The 19,203-nt window shown below is 42.0% G+C and overlaps 1 pseudogene; it reads left to right on the top strand.

The window, feature by feature from the left end:
* Positions 1-13,853: 13,853 nt before the first annotated feature.
* Positions 13,854-13,971, top strand: LOC124597141 (annotated as a pseudogene).
* Positions 13,972-19,203: the final 5,232 nt, after the last annotated feature.

Raw genomic sequence — 19,203 nt, 5'->3', positions numbered from 1 at the left:
TCGCTTCAGCTAACAAAACTCCGTTGGACTGTTCTTCCTCAGTCACCCTACAGACAGAATCTCGCACCTTCCGACTTCAATCCGTTTGGCCTGTAACAGTAACATTAACTACATGAAACGACAATCGATACTAACATTATACTTCTGCGAGGAATTTTTGAGAAGTAGTGACCGTGAGATAACCTAAGGGTAACAGAACAATGAAACTGGGGTTCGTATCCGAAACACCCCAGCAGAGTATAACTAACAGTAAACAAGCGCGTCAGGGAACAGACGTTCTCCCAACACAAAAACAAGTTGTAACATTACATATGAAACTCGGTCGCCAGCCTAATTAGGCATTTATGTCTCAAGCAATATAATGGTTCAAATGGCTCTGAGCACTATGGGACTCAACTGCTGAGGTCATTAGTCCCCTAGAACTTAGAACTAGTTAAACCTAACTAACCTAAGGACATCACAAACATCCATGCCCGAGGCAGGATTCGAACCTGCGACCGTAGCGGTCTTGCGGTTCCAGACTGCAGCGCCTTTAACCGCACGGCCACTTCGGCCGGCCCAAGCAATATAAGAAAGTAGAAAGTAGTGCTAAGGCTAACCTGACCTTCCTTGATACATATGCTAAACTCTTCCTCTATACCTACGTCTACATGTACATTTATACTCCGCAACCACCCAACGGTGTGTGGCGGAGGGCACTTTACGTGCCACTGTTATTACCTCCCTTTCCTGTTCCAGTCGCGTATGGTTCGCGGGAAGAAAGACTGTAGGAAAGCCTCCATGCGCGCTCTAATCTCTCTAATTTTACATTCGTGATCTCCTCGGGACATATAAGTAGGGGGAAGCAATATATTCGATACCTCATCCAGAAGCGCACCCTCTCGAAACCTGGACAGCAAGCTACACCGCGATGCAGAGCGCCTGTCTTGCAGAGTCTGCCACTTGAGTTTGTTAAACATCTCCGTAACGCTATCACGGTTACCGAATAGTCCTGTGACGAAACGCGCCGCTCTTCTTTGGATCTTCTCTATCTCCTCCGTCAACCCGATCTGGTACGGATCCCACACTGATGAGCAATACTCAAGTATAGGTCGAACGAGTGTTTTGTAAGCCACCTCCTATGTTGATGGACTACATTTTCTAAGGACTTTCCGAATGAATCTCAACCTGGTACCCGCCTTACCAACAATTAATTTTATATGATCATTCCACTTCAAATCGTTCTGCACGCATACTCCCAGATATTTTACAAAAGTAACTGCTACCAGTGTTTGTTCCGCTATCATATAATCATACAGTAAAGGATCCTTCTTTCTATGTATTCGCAATACATTACATTTGTCTATGTTAAGGGTCAGTTGCCACTCCCTGCACCAAGTGCCTATCCGCTGCAGATCTTCCTGCATTTCGCTACAATTTTCTAATGCTGCAACTTCTCTGTATACTACAGCATCATCCGCGAAAAGCCGCATTGAACTTCCGACACTATCTACTAGGTCAATTATATATATTGTGAAAAGCAATGGTCCCATAACACTCCCCTGTGGCACGCCAGAGGTTACTTTAACGTCTGTAGACGTCTCTCCATTGATAACAACATGCTGTGTCCTGTTTGCTAAAAACTCTTCAATCCAGCCACACAGCTGGTCTGATATTCCGTAGGCTCTTACTTTGTTTATCAGGCGACAGTGCGGAACTGTATCGAACGCCTTCCGGAAGTCAAGAAAAATCGCATCTACCTGGGAGCCTGTATCTAATATATTCTGGGTCTCATGAACAAATAAAGCGAGTCGGGTCTCACACGATCGCTGTTTCCGGAATCCATGTTGATTCCTACATAGTAGATTCTGGGTTTCCAAAAACGACATGATACTCGAGCAAAAAACATGTTCTAAAATTCTACAACAGATCGACGTCAGAGATATAGGTCTATAGTTTTGCGCATCTGCTCGACGACCCTTCTTGAAGACTGGGACTACCTGTGCTCTTTTCCAATCATTTGGAACCTTCCGTTCCTCCAGAGACTTGCGGTACACGGCTGTTAGAAGGGGGGCAAGTTCTTTCGCGTACTCTGTGTAGAATCGAATTGGTATCCCGTCAGGTCCAGTGGACTTTCCTCTGTTGAGTGATTCCAGTTGCTTTTCTATTCCTTGGACACTTATTTCGATGTCAGCCATTTTTTCGTTTGTGCGAGGATTTAGAGAAGGAACTGCAGTGCGGTCTTCCTCTGTGAAACAGCTTTGGAAAAAAGTGTTTAGTTCACATTACAACACAGTAATCTAACCATGCTTATAAATGTACTGCTAACTTGGAAGTCGTACAAACAAATGACCAATGAGATAGCAAACAGTAACATATCCCTCTGAACAACACGTATTTTAAATGAATTAGATGCAACAGTTTATGGAACCAATCACCAACACACACGAAACTAGTAGCAATACTAGACAGGGAAGAGCATGAAATGATTTTGATTTAAATCGCTGGGGGGTCTATAAATGATCATATTCTATGCATCATTGCTTAGTACCGGTTCTCTATGCCTGTGCATTAACCAACTTATTCTACAGTAGCCGCCATACCAAATATTTCTTTTTTAAACTAAGTTTGAATTGATTAAACAGAATGCAAATCTAAGAACACTGGCTATGAAGGTGCCTTTGTTTTGCTTCATTATTAATTATATAAAACACAACAAATTATAACTCTTTAAATAACAAATATGCTTTGACGAGCAGTCTTTTAACCTACTCAAAATATAATTGGCTGTGCAAATGCCAACAACACATTAAATTCAAGTTCAAACGCCTTCTCATGATATGATCACTGATAAAACTTCGTAATTCTGATCGAAGTGCAAAAATGCAACAATAAATGATATTTTCATTTATGATTCCCTGTCTAGATTGTCGCACAAAACACAAAATGGTAGGTATCGAAATAGACGACAGAGGGAAAGAGAAACAATTAAAATCGCTCAAAAGAGGAAAGGCCGCTGGACCTGATTGGATACCAGTTCGATTTTACACAGAGTACGCGAAGGAACTTGCCCCCTTTGTTGCAGCGGTGTACGGTAGGTCTCTAGAAGAGCGTAGCGTTCCAAATGATTGGAAAAGGGCACAGGTCATCCCCGTTTTTAAGAAGTGACGTCGAACAGATGTGCAGAACTGTAGACCTATGTCTCTAACGTCGATCAGTTGTAGAATTTTGGAACACGTATTATGTTCGAGTACAATGACTTTTCTGGAGACTAGAAATCTACTCTGTAGGAATCAGCATAGGGTTTCGAAAGGGACGATTGTGAGAAACCCAGCTCGCGCTATTCGTCCACGAGACACAGAGGGCCATGCACACGGGTTCCCGGGTGGATGTCATGTTTCTTGACTTCCGCAAGGCGTTCGATACGGTTCCCCACAGTCGTCTAATGAACAGAGTGAGAGCATATGGATTATCAGACCAAATGTGTGATTGGATTGAAGAGTTCCTAGATAACAGAATGCAACATGTCATTCTCAATGGAGAGAAGTCTTCCGAAGTAAGAGTGATTTCAGGTGTGCCGCAGGGGAGTGTCGTAGGACCGTTGCTATTCGAATTATGTATAAATGACCTTCTGGATAACATCGGAAGTTCACTGCGGCTTTTTGCGGATGATGCTGTGGTATATCGAGAGGTTGTAACAATGGAAAATTGTACTGAAATGCAGGAGGATCTGCAACGAATTGACGCATGGTGCAGGGAATGGCAATTGAGTCTCAATGTAAATAAGTGTAATGTGCTGCGAATAAATAGAAAGAAAGATTCTTTATCATTTAGCTACAATATAGCAGGTCAGCAACTGGAAGCAGTTAATTCCATAAATTATCTGGGAGTACGCATTAGGAGTGATTTAAAATGGAATGATCATATAATGTTGATCGTCGGTAAAGCAGATGCCAGACTGAGATTCATTGGAAGAATCCTAAGGAAACGCAATCCAAAAACAAAGGAAGTAGGTTACAGTACGCTTGTTCGCCCACTGCTTGAATACTGCTCAGCAGTGTGGGATCCGTACCAGATAGAGTTGATAGAAGATATAGAGAAGATCCAACGGAGAGCGGAGCGCTTCGTTACAGGATCATTAGGTAATCGCGAAAGCGTTACGGAGATGATAGATAAACTACAGTGGAAGACTTTGCACGACAGTCGCTGAGTAGCTCGGTACGGGCTTTTGTTGAAGTTTCGAGAACATACCTTCACCGAGGAGTCAAGCAGTATATTGCTCACTCCTACGTGTATCTCTTGAAGAGACCATGAGGATAAAATCAGAGAGATTAGAGCCCACACAGAGGCATACCGACAATCTTTCTTTCCACGAATAATACGAGACTGGAATAGAAGGGAGAACCGATAGAGGTACTCAAGGTACCCTCCGCCACACACCGCCAGGTGGCTTGCGGAGTATGGATGTAGATGTAGATGTATTGTTTTTAGGAAGCTTTTCAAGTAAGGCAAGTTTAAGAAATGCTGCAGATTGGTCAAAAATTGAACTGGAAGTGAATTATTTCTCAAATTATAAAACTGAACCTTAAACATTATAACTCCACACATTAGAAAGCAATTACAACTATCTTTACAGCTGCGGAATAAGACTTTCCATGACAAATAAGGACAGTCGGAATTAAATTCACTAGGATAGGATTCCTGTCCAGGTTTGTGATTTGGGATATTCACGACTGTAAAGTAGAATTTTTAGCAACACCACGATTATTATTAAAATCAACGACATTTCATAGATACCTAGTCCATTACAGAGTGCCAAATATAAAGAATTTAGTGTACGGCTGGTGGTACTGTTGGCCTGATTTACAGCGGCTGTTACCATGGCGGTGATGCAGTCATTGCAGTACTGTTGGCCTCGCCCCATTACTGATCTTCTTGGAATCGTAATTATATTTTTATAGGGCCAAAAACAGTGCCACAATTGTATTATCACCAAATACAGCATCCGAGGCCCATAAATATTGCTTTTAAGCTCTTCTGGCTTAAAACTACAAGAATATGAGCCACAATGATCCGCTACTGCTAGCGAGACGTTAACTATAGCACTGCTCAGCCCAGACTCCATACCCGTCACATAGGACGAGTTCCCACTTGCGCGCCAACCACACCTTCTCCACTCCACCAGGCTACTCCCGTAGCTGCGGATCTTCCCCACACCTTTTAAATTCAACCCTACGTGGTGTGTGGTATCAACGAAGACGCACGGGCGGTTTACGACGATAGAGGAGAGAGCCATGTGGTTAGATGTTGAACACCATAGGCGACACCATTTTAGAGTTTTTTATATTTTGACGACTATGTGGAGATGCACCTTGGAAGACACGGCTGCAACAAGGGAAGTGGCCACGATGTTTTAATTTCACCATCAATTTTATTGTGCCTGGTACATGATCCATTTTAGCGAGTTTTAACAGGTTCTTTTACTTTTTATTATTCTAATGACGGAAGCTTGACTTCCGAAACGCGTCAATCTTAGTGTTTTACACTATAAAGAAGTGGCTGAGCCGATATATTTTTTAACATTGACGTTTACAACCACGACCTCTCATCCAGTATGGATAAAATCAAAACAACCCTACATTCTCTGACTATGGACAAAGTCATTTACAGTACATTATATAACAATCATTCCATTAGTTATTTAAATCCAGAAGCATAATTTAAAAAACATCGTTCAAAAGTTCACATACATGAAATATGTATACATAGTTAAAGAACTTCCATGACGAATATAACACACTAAGTGAACAACACTAAATATTGACATAGAAATATCGATACAGATACAAAATAGGTCGGAAACAGCGGTTATAGGCCCAGTGAAGGCTGCACTCTGCGGAAATCCGTACGGGGTTGACTGGGAGGTTAGTGATGAAGCAAGAAGTTGACTCCGACATTGGCCAGTAGAGTGGTACCATGCGGGCATACCACTAACGTGAACGGAGATTTCCCTGAAAAACAGGGTTCTGCAGACAGAAGATTGAGGAATAATACGGTGTACTGGAATCGTGAATAAACGCAACCTGCTTTCAGAAAAAAATGTGTTGCGTTAACTATTGGACGCCTTCATATTACGTGTTTCATGGTAGAAGATATGCTGTTTGAAGGAAATAGATGGTGCACCACTAAGTATGGCTTAATCTCCACATGTTATGTAACTTGTTCTTCTCGCCATAAAATTCTGTCAGTGATGTAATAGCAATATACTCCAAATAGCTTTAATTATTATACAGCATTTAAATATGTAGAACCCATAATATTCACAAACGCCGCATGGAACACAGCGTCATATCTCTCGACACCAAGAACAGGACAAAATGCCGGAAACTGCTTATTGTGATCTCTTGTGCATATTCCGTCTTGTCATTCTAAAGTCGAACGCTAGATTCAAATACCGGTCAGGAAGCATCACGTGATCCTAAGTAAACAGTCCTCCGCGTTTAACGTTCTCCTGTGGAAAATAACCCACTTTAGATTTAAAATATTCCATAAATCGTTATACTCTACGTTTCTCCTTCCTTCATGAGATCTTAACGGTGTTAATATTTCAAATCAGAAATAGGAGAACGTTGTTTTTCACGAATTGAAAGCTGCTATCACTTTTTTTGTTGCCAATAAAACTGCCATTGTGTGCGATAGCAAATACTTGATTCTATCGTCCTCTGCAAATAAGAGCGAGTGTTTACTGTAGGTAAATGCACAACATCTGTCAACAAATGTTCCGAAATCCCGCAAAGTAATCTTTAAACACAGTGAAGCCAACATGAATTTATGCTTTAACAATGCTAGTCAAATATTTACAGCATCTGAAGTATTCATCCAGAGCCTAGTGAGATTTGGCGTGCGGGCGTGTGCTACCGGTTTTGTCGTTGGGCCATGTTTTGCATCAGATCAAAAATCACTGCACAAAGGTATGAAAGGCAGCTCGGAATAGTTACTACACACATCAGCAGCAACAGAATTTCGATTAAGCAGAAACAGAGCAAAAGTCGATAACTACAAATATCGAAATTAGGGAACATACAATAAGCCCCCTTTACACCGAAGCGATTAAAAGCGAACCTGAGCGAATGCGCATTCGGACGAACCGTGCGAAAGGATTCGCTAATATGTACCATCAATACCTGCACCTACGAATAGGCTTTTACACTGGAGCAAATGGAAGAGAACACGTGATAGCCCAGCGGCCGACATGTTGAGTTTAGTGGTTGCGAAGCTAACACGCCATAGTTTGTGGTTTTCGTGTTCATACAAGTGTACTACGAAAATATGCAGTTTTATTGATATACAGCTTTAAAGATTTCTCCAAAACGCCCAATTTTTAGTAAAGCTGGTTCTGCTAAAGTGTCGGGAAATACACGTAAACGTTAAATCGGTGGAGGTACTACGCTTAAAACTGAATTGCAGTTCCTGCTATCCTTAGCACTTCTCCAAAGCGTTGCACACAGGGGGCGTTCAGTGCACAAGTGAATCAAATAACAATAAGAAAGTTTTGAGAAAAATAGGCAACGTTTTTGCGGAATAATTAAGTAAAAGAAAGAGTTTGTATGACAGAAGTTATTTTGTAGAGTTAATTCTCATATTAAAGAAAGTGCTGTAACATGATACCTTGATTGGAAAAGTAACATTTTGGACTTGATCCTTTTGTAGACTGAATGTATTGTTCTTGTATCTTCCCCCTTATTTTGGTCTTCCAGTTTTACAAATGAAACAGTAAATAAAATATGTTTCTTGAATATATAATTATAGTTTTACTCTCTGTATCTGCTTATAGCAAATGTTTCCAATGAGGACATTACGCTGTTGAGGTATAAAGAAAATTTTATTCGCTTTTGTCTACTTACTCTTGAGAAGCTGAGGAAACTGTTGTGCCCTTGTCACACTGTCGATTCTTTAAAAACTGGTGATCCGCTGGTGGAATGTATAGCAGGAAATCTTCCATGTCCTTATATTCGTTTTTGTGACTGCTAGACGTTTGGTACTAAGAGGACCCTGCTGGACGTCGCAATATGTTGTGAAATAGCACAACTTCGTTAAGAAGTCAACTTCGTCAAAATGCACATCGCGATTCAGAGTATACTTCAAAAATCAAGGTAAAAGGATATTATGTTTCATTACGTAAACAACTCATGGTTAGCCAGTTGCTGCTATAACCAGCAACCTTTTTCTTTCTGTTTATTATCGAATTCTCCAAGTTTATGGAGGATGAGAAGACTGAGAACTTCATTTCACTGACCTCATGTCTGGGGGACGTTTAATTTTCTTGTCTTAAAGATATCATCTGGTGCACAAATGTGCGAAATTGGGTTACTGGCGTTCTCCATTAAACCGAAATCATTATCGCTAGGTTAGTAAGAATGTTAGCAAGAATTTGTGATCAGTGGCTGTGACTTCACGCTCGGATCTTTACCTAGCTTTGTGAGGGAAAATGACATTTTGATGTTCCCGTTTCGGTCAGGACACGAGTCTGAATATATGATAACTTAATTATGCGTAGAGGCTATATACCCTTACAGATCTGACTACAATTATTAATAAATATTTAAAGGTAATGACTTTAGAATTTCCGGAACCAACTCTTTTCCGGGAACTCATAATCAGACCTGACTGAATAGGTCCCCAAAGGTACACATTTTGCCGACTGTAATCACTATGTTTCCAGAAGGGATGAAAACGTGTTCTCTCTCTTATTATTTAGGTACATTGTGACCTTACAGCTTTATGCCCTTTCCCGTAGTATCTTCCGCCCCGACCCCTTCTGCCGTTGCCTAATTCTCTTCTTACACTCTTCAGGATACCGTGAAAGCCTTACTTCCCTGCTCCCTGTCCCACCTTGACAGCAGACATTATTTTCGGCTGATACAGAAGCACTGCCTTTCTAAGGACCTGTGTCCTCTCCTGCGATGAAAGAAGAACGTGCTAATACTCGTTTAAAATGCAATGACTGAGAACGTACGGCTAATATTGTTATCATTCATTGAATCTCAACGGCCCAATCTGGTTATTAGCACTTTAGATTATTCTCACTTACTAAATTTACAAAGTCATATGCTTACCTGAGCTAGAACGCTGATACTCCGACGCATTATCTTCCATATCTGTAGATGAATCACTCATAATCAACAGGACGCTTTAATCTAAACTCATACACCGACAAAACAAACCACGCAAACTGTGACAATCGACATGTTCCCATTATGCTCTGAACAAAAGATTGCTTGTCTCACTGTTTAACAGTGTTACCAACCCTAGAGTATTCACTAAAAATATCTGGACTCGAATCGTTTATGCTCTAAAAGTATCTTCATAAACAGTACTTAAAAGTGGAAGAAGTTCAAAATGACCAAAAATGGGTTTGATTCCCCGCATCTAAGTTGACTCTTTTTGCTGGTTTCTCATTAAAACTAAGGAGTAAATTTAACGCAGAATACTAATTACTGACGACCAGCATTACCTCAAGAAAGACTAGCATTAAAACTTTGGTTATTAGCAGCCGGATACAGTCAAATCAGGACTGTTTCGAATTTCATAGCAGCTATCAGTCTGATAGTTTCTGGTATCTCCAGTGACGTATGCAAATCATGCAAGTATTTTATTAAAGAAATGTGTTAAAATATGTGTGAATTCCTAAGGGACCAAACTGACAATGTCATTGGTCTCTAGACTTACACACTACTTAAACAAACTTAAACTAAAATAACCACACACACCCATGCCCGAGAGAGGACTCGAACCTCCACCGAGAGGGGCTTTTATTAAAGTGCGTATAAGGAACGTCAGTAATGTGTAAGTTACGAAACTTGACACATACCTACAACCTGTCAAATAGGTTACTTGATACAATCTGCTGTATAGTTAAAGGTCAATATCGTGATTCCGGGTAAACCATTTTTATTTACTATCAAAAGTCGCCAACAGTGATACACTAGCCGTGAAATAACAGACGGCGAGAATACAAGCAACGACAACATTCAGTGCTTTCGTATATTTTTCATTTTAATCAGGATAATACTCATATCATCAGGAGAAAGAAGGATGGCGTTCTACAGATCGGAGCTTGGAATGTCAGATCCCGTAATCGAGCAGGTAGGTTAGAAAATTTGAAAACGGAAAATGGATAGGTTAAAGTTTGACATAGTGTGAATTTGTGGAGTTCTGTGTCAGGGGGAACAAGACTTCTGATCAGGAGACTACAGGGTTATAGACACAAAATAAAATAGGTGTAATACAGGAGTAGGTTTAATAATCAATAAAAAAATAGGAGTGCGGGTAAGCTACTACAAACAGCAGAGTGAACATGTTATTGTGGCCAAGATAGATACGAAGCCCACGCCCACCACAGTAGTACAAGTTTATATGCCAACTAGCTCCACAGATGACGAAGTGATTGATGATATGTATGATTAGATAAAAGAAGTTATTCAGATAGTGAAGGGAGATGAAAACTTGATAGTCATGGGTGACTGCAATTCGATAGTCGGAAAAGGAAGAGAAGGAAACATAGTAGGTGAATATGGAATGGGGGTAAGGAATGAAAGAGGAAGCCGCCTGGTAGAATTTTTCACAGAGCATACCTTAATCATAGCTAACACCTGGTTCACGAATCTTGAAAGAAGGATGTATACATGGAAGAGGCCTGGAGATAGTCGAAGGTTTCAGATAGATTATATAATGATAAGACAGAGATTTAGGAACCATGTTTTAAATTGTAAGACATTTCCAGGGGCTGGTGTGGACTCTCACCACAATCTATTGGTTATGAACTGTAGATTAAAACTTTAGAAACTGAAAAAAGGTGGGAATTTAAAGAGATGAGACCTGGATAAACTGACAGAACCGGAGGTTGCAGAGAGGTTAAGGGAGAGTATTAGGGAAAGATTGACAAGAATGGAGGATATAAATACAGTAGATGAAGAATGGGTAGTTTTGAGAGATGAAATAGTGAAGGCAGCAGAGAATCAAGTAGATAAAAAGACGAGGGCTAGCAGAAATCCATGGGTAACAGTAGAAATATTTAATTTAATTTATGAAAGGAGAAAATACAAAAATGCAGTAAATGAAGAAGGCGAAAAGGAATACAAACGTCTCAAAAATGAGATCGACAGGAAGTGTAAAATGGCTAAGCTGGGATGGCTCGAGGACAAATGTAAGGATCTAGAGGCATATATCACTAGGGGTAAGATACATACTGCCTACAGCAAAATTAGAGACTTTTGGAGAAAAGAGAACCACTTGTATGAGTGTCAAGGTCTCAGATGGAAACCTAGTTCTAAGCAAAGAAGGGAAAGCAGAAAGGTGGAAAGAGTGTATAGAGGGTCTATACAAGGGCGATGTACTTGAGAACAGTAGTATGGAAATGGAAGAGTATGTAGATAAAGATGAAAGGGGAGATGTGAGACTGCATGAAGAGTTTGACAGAGCACTGAAAGATCTAAGTCGAAACAAGGCCCCGGACGTAGACGCCGCGGTGGTCTAGCGGTTCAGGCGCTCAGTCCGGAACCGCGCGACTGCTACGGTCGCAGGTTCGAATCCCTGCCTCGGGCATGGATGTGTGTGATGTCCTTAGGTTAGTTAGATTTAAGTAGTTCTAAGTTCTAGGGGACTGATGACCACAGATGTTAAGTCCCATAGTGCTCAGAACCACCGGACGTAGACAACATTCCATTAGAACTACTGATAGCGTTGGGGCAGCCAGCCCTGACAAAACTACCATCTGGTGAGCAAGATGTATGAGACAGGTGAAATATCCTGAGACGTCAAGAGGAATATAATGATTACAATCCCAAAGAGAGCAGGTGTTGACAGATGTGAAAACTACCGAATCAACAGTTTAATAAGTCATGCCTGCAAAATAATAACACGAATTCTTTGCAGACGAATGGAAAAACTGATAGAAGCCGACCTCTGGGTTGGTCAGTTTGGATTCCATAGAAATGTTCGACCACGTGAGGCAATACTGATCCTACTACCTTAGAAGATAGATTAAGGAAAGGTAAACCTTCGTTTCTAGCATTTGTAGACTTAGAGAAAGCTTTTTACAATGTTGAGTGGAATACTCTGTTTCAAATTCTGAAGGTGGCACGGGTAAAATACAGAGAGCGAAAGGCTATTTACAATTTGTACAGAAAGCAGATGGCAGTTATAAGAGTCGAGGGACATGAAAGGGAAGCAGCGGTTGGGAAGGGAGTGACACAGGGTTGTAGCCTATCCCCGATGTTATTCAATCTGTATATTGAGCAAGCAGTAAAGGAAACACAAGAAAAATTTGGAGTAGGTATTAAAATCCATGGAGAAGAAATAAAAACTTTGAGGTTCGCCAATGACATTGTAATTCTGTCAGAGACAGCAAAGGACTTGGAAGAGCAGTTGAATGGAATGGACAGTGTCTTGAAAGGAGGATATAAGATGAACATCAACAAAATCAAGACGAGGATAATGGAATGTAGTCGAATTAAGTCTGGTGATGCTGAGGGAATTAGATTAGGAAATGAGGCACTTAAAGTAGTAAAGGAGTTTTGCTATTTGAGGAGCAAAATAACTGATGATGGTTGAAGTAGAGAGGATATAAAATGTAGACTGGCAATGGCAAGGAAAGCGTTTCTGAAGAAGAGAAGTTTGTTAACATCCAGTATAGACTTAAATGTCAGGAAGTCATATCTGAAAGTATTTGTGTGGAATTTGGCCATGTATGGAAGTGAAACATGGAAGATAATTAGTTTAGACAAGAAAAGAATAGAAGCTTTCGAAATGTGGTGCTACAGAATAATGCTGAAGATTAGATGGGTAGACCACGTAACTAATGAGGAGGTATTGAATAGAATTGGGGACAAGAGAAATTTGTGACACAACTTGACTAGAAGAAGGGATCGGTTGGTAGGACATAGTCTAAGACATCAAGGGATCACCAATTTAGTATTGGAGGGCAGCGTGGAGGGAAAAAATCGTAGAGGGAGACCAAGAGATGAATACACTAAGCAGATTCAGAAGGATGTAGGCTGCAGTAGGTACAGGGAGATGAAGAAGCTTGCACAGGATAGAGTAGCATGGAGAGCTGCATCACACCACTTTCTGGACTGAAGACCACAAAAACAATACTTATATATTTGCAGTTGTTTCCTTTGATTGTACTGTGCTTTTCATTTTTAATAAAAAGGATTATGATACTTGGGTGTGTTCAGTGCTTTCTCGCCTGCTGCAAACGTGTAACAAATCTGTCGTCTGCCTCACGTCTTCAGTTGGACCTTTGAGTGCTTCGGCAATATTCTGCAGGTCATATTACTTTTCGTTCGGAATTTGCGCTTTGTATCCCTTCGATCACAGAATGACGTTTGATATCTATGTTCCTGTAGCAGTAACATTACATTCTCCGCGGCCCATGTCTCTGCTCACGCAACTCATGTCAACAACAAAAATAGACGTTATAGCAAACAAAACTTTCTTTACTGCTAGCGCTGAAACAGAAAGGACAAGAAATTCCTTTGACGGTTCCCTGAAAGACCGACAACCGGCTGGACACGACTCGTGCCCCGCCTAACGTTCACACCAGTCAGAATTCTCGTTCAATGTTGCTTTAAAAGCAGCAAAATAATTCTCCTTTACTCGAAGTAGTAGTCAAAACAAAAGGGGTGCCAGAAGCAGACAGCCACAAGCTATGATAGTTCCTTCCAATAAGATGCCGAATCATTAGTAACCGAATTCTAAATCACACGGAAATATTGAAATGTTTTAACAGGGACTGAAGCACAGCTAAAACAGGAACGTTTTGTTCCATACAGATTTTCAGTTAGAATATTAGTGCTCAGCTCTCATCATAGGGCAACGGCCTTGCCGCAGTGGGTACAGCGGTTCCCGTGAGATCACCGACGTTAAGCGCTGCCGGGCGTGGATGGCACTTGGATGGGTGACCATCCGGGCCGCCATGCGCTGTTGCCATTTTTCGGGGTGCACTCACCCTCGTGATGGCAATTGAGGAGCTACTCGACAGAATAGTAGCGGCTCCGGTCAAAGAAAACCATCATAACGACCGGGAGAGCGGTGTGCTGACCACACGCCCCTCCTATCCCCATCCTCAGTGAGGATGACACGGCGGTCGGATGGTCCCGATGGACCACTTGTGGCCTAAAGACGGAGTGCCTCTCAACATAGATGAACATTATTGAATCCCCTCTTAGATTTAGAGAGCAGTGTTTCTCACTGTTAGAACCCTGAGATGCTGGAGTTTTAATCACACAGATCGACGTAGTTATAGCAATATTACTTCATTTCAGTTTACTCTAATGTAGACGGAGGAAAATAGATTAAACGGTTTCGGTTTAATTACGTCATCATTGAAGCGTGGTTTATAAGCTGTGTCCTTCGTGAATTGCCGGCCGGGGTGGCAGTGCGGTTCTAGGCGCTCCAGTCTGAACCGCAGCACCGCTACGGTCGCAGGTTCGAATCCTGCCTCGGGCATGGATATGTGTGATGTCCTTAGGTTACTTAGGTTTAAGTAGTTATAAGTTCTAGGGGACTGATGATCTCAGATGTTAAGTCCCATAGTGCTCAGAGCCATTTGAACCATTTGAACCTTCGTGAATTCCTTAGATCCTGCCTTACCCGCCATTAATTCTATGTGGTTGTTCGACTTTAACCCTAGGTCACTAAACCACCATAAAATTGGTGATTGCAGTTTGTATCAGTTATCGGTTCACGCCAATCTAGAATCTGGTTTTTTCAGTATAGGATTTAAAACAGGACATTTTGTACTTACTTCGCATGTGACAGACCGTTGTAGATCTTATAATTCTAGTTAACTAGTGCATAAATTATAAACTGTGACTTCCTTTGAACCAAATATGAAGTAGTAAAAGTGACAGTGGTTTAGTAAAATGTAACGCCCCTCCCCCCATTACTGTTTTGTGGTCAAATGTCGTATGCGCATACTCCTGGGGAGATTTTATTATAAATGTAACTGCTTCTAGTAATTGTTCTGCAATCTTGCAGTTACGCAGTAATCGATCTTTTTGCCCATTTATCCGCAATAGCTACATTTTTTTATCGGTCAACTGCCAGTTCCAGCACTAAGAGTCGATCCTCTGCAGATATTTCTACATTTCGGAACAATTTTCTGTTGTTGCGACTTCATCCACGAAACGTTTCATGGAACGTTATACACAATTTCATTAATACATTTTGGTGATTGTATAATAAAATGCAGTCACACAGTAGGTCTGATATCCTTTGCGCTCGTATTTTGTTTATTAGCCTGCAGAGTGGACCTGGATCCTTTCTGAAAGTGAAGGAACATGGTATCAATTTATGCGCCTGTGTCAACTGCTATCTGGTTCTCGTGGACAACAGAGCTAGTTGAGTTTGATACAGTCGTTCTTTGCGGAATCCACTGTAATTAATACAGACCAGATTTTCTGTTTCGAGAAATGTCATAAAATGCGAGCATAAAACGTATTTCCGAATTCAGCAATAGATTAACGTCAGCAATATAGACATCTAGATTCTGGGTGTGCGTTCGACGAACCTTCGTAGAAACGGAAATATTCAAAATGTGTGTGAATTCTTATGGGACTTAACTGCTAAGGTCCCTAAGCTTACACACTACTTAACCTAAATAATCCTAAGGGCAAACACACACACCCATGCCCGAGGGAGGACTCGAACCGCCGCCAGGACAAACCGCAAACGGAAATGAACTACGGATTTCTTAAATCAAAGAATTTCACTTTTGAATTTACTGAACTCGTTTAGTTTTCTTCAATGCTTTTCACACCCCCTGCAGTGCATAGGTTTCAGGCGCGGATACTACAATACACGGTAGTGGTCACGTGCATGTGGGCTGTGACCTGTGACGTCTACATCTACATCAACATCCATACTCCGCAAGCCACCTGACGGTGTATGGCCGAGGGTACCTTGAGTACCTCTAACGGTTCTCCCTTCTATTCCAGTCTCGTATTGTCCGTGGAATGAAAGATTGTCGGTATGCCTCTGTGTGGGTTCTAATCTCTCTGATTTTATCCTCGTGGGCTCTTCGCGAGATATACGTAGGAGGGAGCAGTATACTTGCTTGACTCCTCGGTGAAGGTATGTTCTCGAAACTGCAACAAAATCCCGTACCGAGCTACTGAGCCTCTCTCCTGCAGAGTCTTCCACTGGAGTTTATCTCTCATCTCCGTAATGCTTTCGTGATTACTAAAGGATCCTGTAACGAAGCGCGCCGCTCTCCGTTTGATCTTCTCTATCTCTTCTATCAACCCTATCTGGTAGGGATCCCGCACCGCTGAGCAGTATTCAAGCAGTGGGCGAACAAGTGTACTGTAACCTACTTCCTTTGTTTTCGGACTGCATATCCTTAGGATTCTTCCAATGAATCTCAGTCTCGCATCTGCTTTACCGACGATTAATTTTATATGGTCATTCCATTTTAAATCACTCCTAATGCCTACTCCCAAATAATTTATGGAATTAACTGCTTCCAGTTGCTGACCTGCTATATTGTAGCTAAATGATAAAGGATCTTTCTTTCTATGTATTCGCAGCAAATTACACTTGTCTACATTGAGACTCAGTTGCCATGCCCTGCACCATGCGTCAACTCGTTGCAGATCCTCCTGCATTTCAGTACAATTTTCCATTGTTACAACATCTCGATGTACTACAGCATCATCCTCAAAACGCCTCAGTGAACTTCCTATGTTATCCACAAGGTTATTTATATATATTGTGGATAGCAACGGTCCTACGACACTCCCCTGCGGCACACCTGAAATCACTCTTACTTCGGAAGACTTCTCTCCATTGAGAATGACATGTTGCGTTCTGTTATCTAGGAACTCTTCAATCCAATCACAGAATTGGTCTGATAGTCCATATGCTCTTACTTTGTTCATTAATGACTGTGGGGAACCGTATCGAACGCCTTGCGGAAGTCAAGAAACATGACATCCACCCGGAAACCCGTGTGCATGGCCCTCTGTGTCTCGTGGACGAATAGCGCGAGCTGAGTTTCACACGATGGTCATCTTCGAAACCCATGCTGATTCCTACAGCGTAGATTTCTAGTCTCCAGAAAAGTCATTATACTCGAAGATAGTACGTCTTATAAAATTCTACAACTGAGCGATGTTAGAGATATAGGTCTATAGTTCTGCACATCTGTTCGACGTCCCTTCTTGAAAACGGGGATGGCCTGTGCCCTTTTCCGATCTTTTGGAACGCTATGCTCTTCTAGAGACCTACGGTACACCGCTGCAAAAAGGGGGTAAGTTTCTTCGCGTACTCTGTGTAAAATCGAACTGGTATTCTATCAGATCGAGCGGTCTTTCCTCTTTTGAGCGATTTTAATTGTGAGTTTGTCGTTACGCCACATGTGTTCAAACTTATAGGCCCACGATGCATCCGTGTTGTAAGTCATACGCAGGTACGAATGTAATAGAGATTTTCGATGGTTTAGCCGATTATTATTGTTATTAAGCCTTATATTATTTGGACTGTTTTTTTCTGTGGTTGCTGAAATGCTAGAAACTTCAGAAGGACGTCAACCACTTTCACCAACATAACTGGACTCAGAAAGGTTGTGGCAGATGGGTTGCCCTTTCAAATGACTTAAAGGGCGGTTCTATCGTGAGTAAATGCCAAATTTTAGTCGATAACCATCTTGAGGCAGAGATTCCTGAACAATTGTAAGCCATAACGCATTTTACACAAAACCTATACCTGTTTTAATTTAATGGATTTTCGAATCCTGAGGTATCAAATATAACCTATAGATACCCTGTAAGTTTTCTGTTCGATGACCTTATATCACAGACAAATGATCTCACTTTAAATTCAACATTTTCTACTACTTGAATCGTTTTAGTCAGTAATTCCTTAGGAACGGGTGGGTGGAAGTTATAATAAATGGGCTCCATCCATTTTCCTAACAAACTCCTGATGACCATAACTTGTTGTGTGGTCCACTGACAATCTGCTCTCCTTGGTAAAAACATAAATCATTGTTTACTTTCATTTCATCTAAAGGTAAGATCCAGGTCTTCTGCAAATTTTGTTTATAGCTTTGATTGACTTTTCAGAACACTAAGGCTTTACTCAATAAAACCTGGCGGATTACTAAATTACGTAAGTCTTCTTTCAGTAGTGACTCCACGAGAAAGAGGATCTTTCAGTACTTCCCTGACAAAAGATAACGCTTTATAAGATAGGCAAGATACAGTGACAGCCTTCGTAATATCTTCAGACGGCTACTTAGTACACCGCCCCTTCATAGCCACTTGTTGGTCGCAGTCAGAAAAAGAGCCCTGAATCACTTTTTGAAGATGTTTTAATTTCAATAAGCAAGCCCTACATCGAGATCCTGTAAATCTGCGTTCTTTTGAATTTGTTTTCACTGTTAACATTTGGCTGGTAGCAATTTCTTCATTAGTTGGTAACATAGTTACCTGTGAAATACACTCCTGGAAATGGAAAAAAGAACACATTGACACCGGTGTGTCAGACCCACCATACTTGCTCCGGACACTGCGAGAGGGCTGTACAAGCAATGATCACACGCACGGCACAGCGGACACACCAGGAACCGCGGTGTTGGCCGTCGAATGGCGCTAGCTGCACAGCATTTGTGCACCGCCGCCGTCAGTGTCAGCCAGTTTGCCGTGGCATACGGAGCTCCATCGCAGTCTTTAACACTGGTAGCATGCCGCGACAGCGTGGACGTGAACCGTATGTGCAGTTGACGGACTTTGAGCGAGGGCGTATAGTGGGCATGCGGGAGGCCGGGTGGACGTACCGCCGAATTGCTCAACACGTGGGGCGTGAGGTCTCCACAGTACATCGATGTTGTCGCCAGTGGTCGGCGGAAGGTGCACGTGCCCGTCGACCTGGGACCGGACCGCAGCGACGCACGGGTGCACGCCAAGACCGTAGGATCCTACGCAGTGCCGTAGGGGACCGCACCGCCACTTCCCAGCAAATTAGGGACACTGTTGCTCCTGGGGTATCGGCGAGGACCATTCGCAACCGTCTCCAAGAAGCTGGGCTACGGTCCCGCACACCGTTAGGCCGTCCTCCGCTCACGCCCCAACATCGTGCAGCCCGCCTCCAGTGGTGTCGCGACAGGCGTGAATGGAGGGACGAATGGAGACGTGTCGTCTTCAGCGATGAGAGTCGCTT

Source organism: Schistocerca americana, chromosome 2 (assembly GCF_021461395.2).
Source record: "Schistocerca americana isolate TAMUIC-IGC-003095 chromosome 2, iqSchAmer2.1, whole genome shotgun sequence".
Lineage (NCBI taxonomy): Eukaryota > Metazoa > Arthropoda > Insecta > Orthoptera > Acrididae > Schistocerca > Schistocerca americana.
Note: the sequence above shows the minus strand (reverse complement) of the source record. Positions and strands in the feature narration are given on the sequence as shown.